Genomic DNA, 7,900 nt, shown 5'->3' on the forward strand with positions numbered 1-7,900 from the left:
CCCCGGTGCCTCCGCTCCGCGCGCCTCCCACATCGGGCCTCTCACGTGAATTCTCCCCGTGCACGTGACCGCGCAGCCACGTGACCCCCTCCCTGGACCCCGCCTTCTCTGCGCTGATTGGCGGAAGCTCCTCGGCCCCGCCTCTTCAGCGGGGGTCTCGCTTCCCATTGGTTAAAACGCGGCTGGCCCCGCATTCTCTGCGCTGATTGGTTGAGGGGCGGGGTTTGGGCAGGGGGCAGGGCCTGGGAGCAGCTCCGCCCAGGGCGCAGCCGAGGCGCTCCCAGTTCGGACCAGTTTGGGTCCAGTTCGGACCAGTACAGACCACTTTGGGGCCATTTCGGACCAGTTCAGACCCCCTAATGTGGGGCTGGGACCCACGGTGTGGTCAGTGACCCCTGCTGTGGTCAGAGGCTCCGGCCAATAGGTGTGGTCAGTCTGGTCAGCAGTCAGCACTCCGGCCTCCCTGAGTGGGTCAGTGACCATAGCTGTGGTCAGCGCTCAGGCCAGCCCGGGTGTGCTCAGCGGTCAGTGCTCAGGCCAGCACGTGGCCCACAGGCACCTTGCGGGGCTGGCCGCCGGCTGCAGGGGGCACCACGATGGCCGCGGGGGTGGCGCTGTCGTCGTCGTCGCCGCTGCCATTGGGGGGCAGCCCTGGGGGGGGAGGGGAGTTCTAGAACGTTCTGGGGGGCACTGGGGGGTTCTATGGGTCCCATTGGGATCTATGGGGCACTGTGGGGGTCCCACTGAGTTCTGTGGGGTTCTAGAAGGTTCTATGGGTGCTGTGGGGCTCCAGAAGGTTCTGTGGGGTCCTATGGTGCGCTACAAGGTTCTATGGGGCTCCAGAAAGTTCTGTGGGGTCCCATTGGATTCTATGGGGCTCTGAGGGGTTCTAGAAGGTTCTATGGGGTCCCATTGGTTTCTATGGGGCTCCAGAAGGTTCTGTGGGGCACGGTGGGATTCTATGGGGTCCCACTGGGTTCTCTGGGGCTCCAGAAAGTTCTACAGGGTTCCATTTGGTTCTACAGGGCTCCATGGGGCTCCAGAAGGTTCTGTGGGGCCCAGTTGGGTTCTATGAGGGTCTAGAAGGTTCTCTGGGGCTCCAGAAGGTTCTGGGGGGCTCTATGGGATCCCATTGGGTTCCATGGTGATCCAGAAAGTTCTGTGGGGTCCCATTGGGTTCTATGGGGCTCTGTGGGGTCCCATTGGGTCTTATGGGGCTCTAGAAGGTTCTAGGGGGTTCATTGGGGGCCTATGGGGCGCTGTGGGGCTGCAGAAGGTTCTATGGGACTCTAGATGGTTCTGTCGGGGTCTGTGGGGGTCTATGGAGCGCTGTGGGGCTCCAGAAGGTTCTATGGAGTTCTATGGAGCTCTGTGGGGTTCTACAAAGTTCTGTGGGGTCCCATTGGGTTCTATGGGGTTCTAGAAGGTTCTGTGGGGCACTGTGGGCGTCTATTGGGTCCCATTGGGCTCTGTGGGGCTCTCTGGGGCTTCAGAAGGGTCTGGGGGGCTCTGTGGGAATCTAGAAGGTTCTATGGGAGTCTATGGGGTTCTAGAAGGCTCTGTGGGGTCCTGTGGGGCATTATGGGGCTCCAGAAGGTTCTATGGGGTCCCACTGGGTCATATGGTGTTCTAGGAGGTTCTATGGGGCACTGTAGGGCTCCAGAAGGTTCTATGGGGTTCTACAGGGGTCTATGGGGCTCTGTGAGGTCCTATGGGGTTCCAGAAGGTTCTGGGGGGCTCTATAGGGTTCCAGAAGGTTCTTTGGGGTCCCACTGGGCTCTGTGGTGCTCTAGAAGGTTCTGTGAGGCACTGTGGGGCCCCATTAGGTTCTATGGAGCTCTGTGGGGGTCTAGAAAGTTCTGTGGGGTCCCATTGGGTTCTATGGGGCTCTGGGGGGCTCCAGAAGGGACTGGGGGGCTCTGTGGGGTTCTGTAAGGTTCTATGAAGTACTATGGGGCTCTACGGGGTCCTAGAAGACGCTGTGAGGCCCCATTGGGGCTGTGGGGCTCTAGAAGGTTCTATGCGGGTCTTTGGGGCTCCAGAAGATTCTATGGGATTCTATGGGGTCCCATTGGGTTCTATGGGGCTCTGTGGCGCTCCAGAAGGTTCTATGGGGTCCCATTGGGTTCTGTGTGGTTCCAGAAGGTTCTATGGAGTTCCATTGGATTCTGTGGGGCTCTATGGGGCACTGTGGAGTTCTAGAAGGTTCTATGGGGCACTGTGAGTTTCTATGGGGCTCCAGAAGGTTGTGTGGGGTCCCATTCGGTTCTATGGGTCTCCAGAAGGTTCTGTGGGGTCCCATTGGGTTCTATGCGGTTCTATGGGGCGCTGTGGGGCTCTAGAAGGTTCTGTGGGGTCCTAGAAGATTCTACAGTGCTCTGTGGGGTTCTAGAAGGTTCTTTGGGGGTCCCACTGGGTTCTATGGAGCTCTGGAAGATTCTATGGGGCTCTAGAAGGCCCTATGAGGTTCTATTGGGTACTGTGGGACTCTGTCGGTCTCCAGGAAATTCTGTGGGGGGTCCCATTGGGTTCTATGGGTTTCCAGAATGTGCTGTAGGGCTCCAGAAGGATGTGTGGGGGTCAATGGGGTCCCATTGGGTTCTATGGGGCTCTAGAAGGTTCTGTGGGACTCTGTGGGGCTGCTATGGGGCACTGTGGGGCTCAAGAAGACTCCGTGGGGTCCTATTGGGTTCTCTGGAGCTCTGGAAGATTCTATGGGGATCTATGGGGCACTGTGGGGCTCCAGAAGGTTCCGTGGGGCGCTGTGGAACTCTGTAGGGTTCTAGAAGGTTCTATGGGGTTCATAGAATCCCCCTGAAATAACCCAAAAAATACCCCCAAAAACCGCAAAAAACCACCCAAAAATACCCCAAACCCCCAAAAACAACCCAAAAAACCACCCCAAAAATGGGCAAAACCAGCCCAGAACTGCTGATGAACACTGAGGGAGGAGTCAGATGATAAAAAAACCCCCACCCCCCCCAAAAAATACCCCCAAAATACCCCTCAAAAAAACCAAATACACCCCAAAAAACCCCCAAAACCCCCCAAATAAAAACCAAAAAAGCCCCAAATAATACCCCCAAAAAACCCTAAAAAAATGCCCCAAAACCCCCCCAACCCCCCCAAAGAAACCCCAAAAATACCCCCCAAAAAACCCAAAAAACCCAGAAAAAAACCCCCAACCCCCCCAAAAAATACCCCCAAAATAAGCCCTCCAAAAATACCCCCCAAATAATCCAAAAACCACCCAAAAAACCCCGAAATAAACAAAACAAAAAAAATCCCCCAAACCCCCAAAAATACCCCAATAATCACCAAAAAACCACCCCAAAAATAGGCAAAACCAGCCCAAAATGGCGGATGGACACTCGGGGAGGGGCCGATGACAAAAAAAAACCAAAAAGCCCCCCAAAAATACTCTGTAAATACCCCCAAAACCCCCCAAAAAATACCCCCAAAATAACCCAAAAACACACCACGCACTAAAACCACAAAAAACCCCCATTTCCCCCAAATAACCCCCAAATAACCCCCAAATCCCTGGCGGGGGGCGGGGCCTCGCCTGTCTGCAGCAGCCCCAAGCTGCTGTCGCCAATGCCAAAATAATCCTCAACCTAGGGGAGCACCCCTGGGGACGGGGCCATGGCTGGGCCACGCCCACAGCACCCCAAGCCCTGCCCATTCAGTCACAAAGCCACACCCACATGTCCCATTAGCCCCGCCCACCCCATCCAAGCTACGCATTCTGTACCTAAGTCCCCACCTGCCTAAGCCACGCCCATGTCACCAGAAAGCCACGCCCACCCTCTGCCTAAGCCTTGCCCCTGCATGGCTAAGCCCCACCTACTCCTGACCCAAACCACGCCCACTCCGCACATAAACCACGCCCATAGTGACATAAGCTCCGCCCATGATGCCCCTTAGCCACGCCCACGCCCCCTGTTAGCCCCATCCACCCAGCCTAAACCCACCCAAAATGGCGGACGGACACTGAGGGAGGGGCCGAGGAGGGGCCAGGTGACAAAAAAACCCTCAAAAATCCCCCCAAAAAACCAAAAAAAAGCCCTAAAACCCCCAAAGCCCCCAAATCCCCCCAAAATCCCCAGTGGGGGGCAGGGCCTCACCTGTCTGCAGCAGCCCCGAGCTGCTGTCGCCAATGCTGAAATAATCCTCAACCTCAGGGAGCACCCCTGGGGGCGGGGCCACAGCTGGGCCATGCCCACAGCACCCCAAGCCCCACCCATTCAGTCACAAAGCCACACCCACATGTCCCACTATCCCCACCCACCCCACCTAAGCCCCAAACCCAATCTGTACCTAAGCCCCACCCATGCATCCATTTAGCCCTACCCCCATTGCAATTAGGATTCTTTCTGCAGGAAAATTTTAGTATAGCCACAAATTGAGAAAAATTTGATTTTTTTTCTTCTTTTTCTCAGAAGGCAATCAACCTTCTGGTCTGGCTATTCTTTACTTCTCCCTATGAAGTAAAATCTAAAAAGACACACACACGATATTTATGGAAGGACCTCCCAATGAATTAGGAAAAATTATTACTCAGAAGATAAAACAGAAACAAGACTGTCTACACTGTATGAATTAAACATACATGAATTAGGACACAGAGCCTTCCCTTCTTTAGTAACAGAACTGATGCTGTCCTGAAAATGACATTAATGAATTAGACTAGTATATGAAAACCTTCTGCATCTGCTCTAGAGGTTGGAATGAGGATGTTAAGTAAGGCAGCAGACAACAAGGATGTGCTGCTCAGGGAAGCTGAATATCACTTCTGTGCTTGTGGAGTTCTGCAGTTTGGATGAAGGTCACAGGTTACCTCCAGCTACATGAAAATGAGTGATAAATACACAGTGTTGGTCTTAGACTGAAAGCAGTACTAGGCAAAGAGAGTCAAAATACGGAATATTACTCAAAATCATCCCCTGGTTTTCTAAAGATCATAATCTTCTATTAGAAGACAGTTTGTTACCTTCTAATATTAAATCTATAATAGTAAAAGCACCTCAATCTTGTAGAAGTATCTAAGATACACAGATTAAGTAAGGTATATGCAGTGAGAGCACCCTAAAAACATCACAAGAGGAGTGACAATTTCTGGGATAGTAATGACATGAACAAGTATCTAAACGTTAAGTCTGAGTGAATAAGAGAATTTTTCAACTAATGGATCAGGGAAAATGTGAAAGGATGAGATATGTGATTAAAGATCATAGTGTATTCGGTTAACACAGGTGGAAAATATATTACTTTGATTCTGTATTACAACACATTTTAATTGATTTGTGTGTAGCTTTAGTTTTATACATGCACAATTTTTTAGAACACATCTTTAGACTGGGACAAACAATAAAGGAAATCCATTGTATGACTTTACATTGATCCCAGCATCACTCACTGGAATATCTTAACATTTCCTGCACAGATTCCCATTCGTTAAGATGACAACCTTGAGAAGAAGGAAACCTGTAACTGCCATTCAGAGAAGGTCTAAAAATTTAATTGCTGTTTGAACACAAAGGAGCTTTGACATGCTGTGGTTTATTGAAACACTCCTGCAGTTATAGACACATCTTTAACCACCCTACCCTCTCCCTCTTCCTCCATCCACCACTCATTGATGCAACTGGAAGATTCAGTAACTGCAGAGCAAAGTCCTGCTTACTTCCAGCTCTCCTGCCCCAGCAAATGCTCAGCTCTTCTGGGAAGATAGAGCTATGCCATAAACACATTGCACCTGAAAGGAGATGAAACCTTCCCTTCAAAGACATGTGTGACCAGGTGTGACCAATGTGACTTAATTCTCACAACTATATTAAATATTCAGTACATCTGATATTCTGTTGTCAACACACAAAATACAGTTTAATTATGATAAGCCATACTGGAATCATTTACAATACATAAATGTGAAAAAACAGCATTAAATTATTTCTTGTTCCATGTGCAAAAATATACACCTTCCAACCTCCCAAGAAAGTAAGACAAGGCACAATAAATTCTGGTAATTCTCTTTCTTCTGACTTTTCAGTTCCATCACAGCTCTCAAAACTAAGATTTATGTGCTATTTTGCATCTGTATCTGTTGTTGATTTTCCCCCCCTACAGGGATATAGGTGAATAAGTTTGGACAGGAAACCGTATCCCTCAAGCCAAACTGAAAGGTTTATAAAGTTGCTAATAAAAGTTTGGGTCAGGGCCTAAATATCAATCATCTGCTCATTGTCTTTTTAAACGAGCTCAGGCATTTTCCCAACTGTTCCCAGCAGGTCTCTGCCACTATTTTAAACTAAGATTTCAGCCATTTTTTTTCCCCTGTGTTGACCTCGATAATTTTTCTTTCTCCCCCTCTTTACCTGCCAAAGGCATCCATCAGGATTTTGCCAAAGGCTATCTGCTTTTGAAGTTGAGAGGAATTCACTAATCATGAGTGTCAAACCCACAGTAAATGCCATCGCCATATGGTGTATGCTGCTTTTGGGAATTATCTCAAAAGGCCTAGCTGTGAGAAGGCCAGCTGTATGTTAGGAGGGCTTTACTGCTAACTTTCATAACTCATGTCAGGTCTTTCAGTTTCTGTATTCATTGGCTTCAGCGAGTGCAACTGTTTCCTGAATTTATAAAAATGTTGTCAAGATCCCTTGATCTTGCTTCCTCTGTCTCTCTCACACAAACACATCCAAACACATTTATATACACAGTGGAATAGCATGCACAGAGGCATGCAAATCTAGCAAAAGAGAAGCTTGTAAACAAATAGCATGTCATTCTGCTTACTCAATAAATTTCTCTGGGTGTTAAACTCATGATAAACATATCATAAGCCCTGATGAAGGCTTTACAGCCTGTCCCATCACACCATCCTGAGTGTAACTCTGCAATGCATAGGAAGACATAAGTTTGAAAAACAGAGCAGAAATAGCTCCCATAAGGGCAAGGTGCTGACATAGCTGAAACATAACTAACTGGAGAGCATTTATTTTCACTAAAGAAGGAAGTATCAGTGACACATCTCTGTGCCTGTGGAGGTGTACTGCACATTCAAAGCAAAAAGAAATCTACCTTCTTTAAAAAATTGGCCATTAATACATAAATATATCTGTGTTGAAATCCCTCAGACGGTACCATTCTTAACAAGAACTACACACAAGACTAAGAAATTCTGCAGAGAAACACGCTTTTGTGATCCAAAGAGGCAAGGAGAAAGAAAACCACATATGAAGAGTTTAACATACCCACTTAGTGATAGAAAAAGAATTATTACAAAAATAAATGTCAGTCCCCTTGAAACACTTGAGTCAGCTCTCTCAACTTTCTCTGATGCTGTAGGAAGGTGTGAATGTCCTCCATGTCTCACATCATCCCCACCAGCCACATAGGAATGTCTCCAATGCACCTCAGAGTGTTTCAAGGACTACTCCCCTCTAATTTATGTATAGTCTGTTAACATCCTCTTGGAGCAAACAGAAATACTACTTTTAAAAGACATTTATACTTCAGAAACATGTGCCCCGACACAACAAAAAACCCAGATTTTAATACTGCCCCGAGGCAGAATTCATCCATCTTTAAGGCTTCTATTATGTATTTCCTGGTTAGTAATACAAAAAACTGCTGGCAGTATCACATAGAAACGAAAGTGGCAGAATCAGAAAAACTACTGAAAAGTTTACCTTTATAGGAAAGCTTCAGTCTTGGGATATTTTGTTTTGACGTTCCAGTGACTGGAAGGAACAGCATCACTAAAGGCAGCAGGCTGCAGGCATGTGGCACTTGCAAAGCTCTCATTCTGCTCTCCTCTTCTGTATCTTCTTTTGTACTATGGTGAAATATCTCCCCACTTTTCAAACAATCCAAGTTTTATCTGGAAGAAAAAAAG

General features: G+C 48.4%; 2 long non-coding RNA genes across 4 annotated transcripts in view; both read left to right on the forward strand.

Annotated features, from left to right (window-relative positions):
* LOC121663446 overlaps nucleotides 1-6,037 on the forward strand; it is a 9,037-nt gene extending 3,000 nt beyond the window's left edge. For both annotated transcript variants that reach the window (XR_006015630.1, XR_006015629.1), the window contains exon 3: nucleotides 5,447-6,037. This is a non-coding gene — a long non-coding RNA (uncharacterized LOC121663446). The remainder of the gene's footprint in view (nucleotides 1-5,446) is intronic.
* LOC121663447 lies at nucleotides 660-2,850 on the forward strand. 2 transcript variants are annotated; one of them, XR_006015632.1, is made up of 4 exons: nucleotides 660-1,606; nucleotides 2,146-2,155; nucleotides 2,246-2,355; nucleotides 2,569-2,850. It is a non-coding gene; the product is annotated as an uncharacterized LOC121663447 (long non-coding RNA). The 2 variants fall into 2 exon arrangements; XR_006015631.1 differs by having other exon boundaries at nucleotides 2,246-2,850.
* Nucleotides 6,038-7,900: the final 1,863 nt, after the last annotated feature.

Source organism: Corvus kubaryi, unplaced genomic scaffold (assembly GCF_017639235.1).
Source record: "Corvus kubaryi isolate FWS band 111438036 unplaced genomic scaffold, C.kubaryi_AGA036_p1.0 37272, whole genome shotgun sequence".
NCBI classification, from domain to species: Eukaryota; Metazoa; Chordata; class Aves; order Passeriformes; family Corvidae; genus Corvus; species Corvus kubaryi.